Genomic DNA, 1,303 nt, shown 5'->3' with positions numbered 1-1,303 from the left:
CTGTAACAAAGTATATGTACTTAGTTACTATAAAATTCTGCTGACAAGACAATCCGAGCACAAATAGAACTAGACATGGGTTTTTACGATGTAAATACAGTATATGCATTTATGTGGAAATGTAAAATAATTACTAAAGTACAGATAACCAAAACTTATACTGAAGTACTGTAACAAAGTATTTGTACTTTACACCTGAACACCGACAGGTTGGTGTGAATTTCTAATCTAATCAAAAAGACACATTAGTTTGTAACGACAATGTTTTACATCTTTATAGTGTAATAATTCTTCTTTTCTTTAAGGTTTTACAAGATGTCTGAATGTTTTTGTTCACTGTAAAGTTATTTTTAAGAATAGATGGAAAAAATTTCAACATCCATGAGATTAATTTGTAGCTTCGTTTCGACTTAAAACTGTTGATTTTTTTCAGCTTTAAACCCAAAAACATAAAAGTTGCAGAGACTCGTTCTTTCAATTATTGCTGCTTTTAACTCACAAACTTTCTAAAACAATGTTTTTTAGGACTTTGGGCAACCAATTACACTATTTTACATTTATTTATAACCACTGTGATGCATTTTAAAGTTTTAAATGAAAATAAATATCCTCCAACCCTTGTCATATTGTTGGTATATTGTGTTTTTATCAATAAACAACAAAACAACACATTTCTTGGTGCACATAGCACAATCTAAAACCAGTTGTTAATTAGTCCACCCTAAAAACTGCTGGGTTCTTTTGGAAATAAACCTTTTTTTCAGTAAATCATTAGACTTTTCTTCTAATCTGAGCWGCTTCATGTTTAAAACCTAATGATCCCTAAGTGAACAGCATTTTGTTTTAAAATTGATAAACATTTGAAAGTATCACACATATTAAATTCTGATATTTAACCCAAACAAGCAGTATTAAGTGTTAATTAGATCCACCAGCTTCAACACGAGTTGCTCTGATACTAAATCAGTGGAACAAATTCTCTGGGATTCGTCCAAAAATCTGCAGGAACCAAAAGGAAAGAAGGAAGCCGTTAAATCATAAAAGGTTCACTTCACTCTTCTGAGTGATTTGCTTTATTGGAACAACATGTCGAAGCTTCGGGGGGGGACGTCAGATCGATGCAATGTGGAGCGAGACTTTTAGTGAGCGAGCTGCTTTCAGCGTGGTGAGCGGGCCGCAGTCGATTCAAAGGACCAGAACTCACTAATGGTCCAGTTTGTTAGGAAGAGGTCTGGATCTGTTCCCTGAATGGCACCTACTCCCATCAGCTCTGAGATGCTGAGGAGGTGAAACCAGGGGGGGG

Source organism: Austrofundulus limnaeus, unplaced genomic scaffold (genome assembly GCF_001266775.1).
Source record: "Austrofundulus limnaeus strain Quisiro unplaced genomic scaffold, Austrofundulus_limnaeus-1.0 Scaffold207, whole genome shotgun sequence".
In the NCBI taxonomy this organism is placed as follows: domain Eukaryota; kingdom Metazoa; phylum Chordata; class Actinopteri; order Cyprinodontiformes; family Rivulidae; genus Austrofundulus; species Austrofundulus limnaeus.
This window is presented reverse-complemented; position numbering follows the sequence as displayed.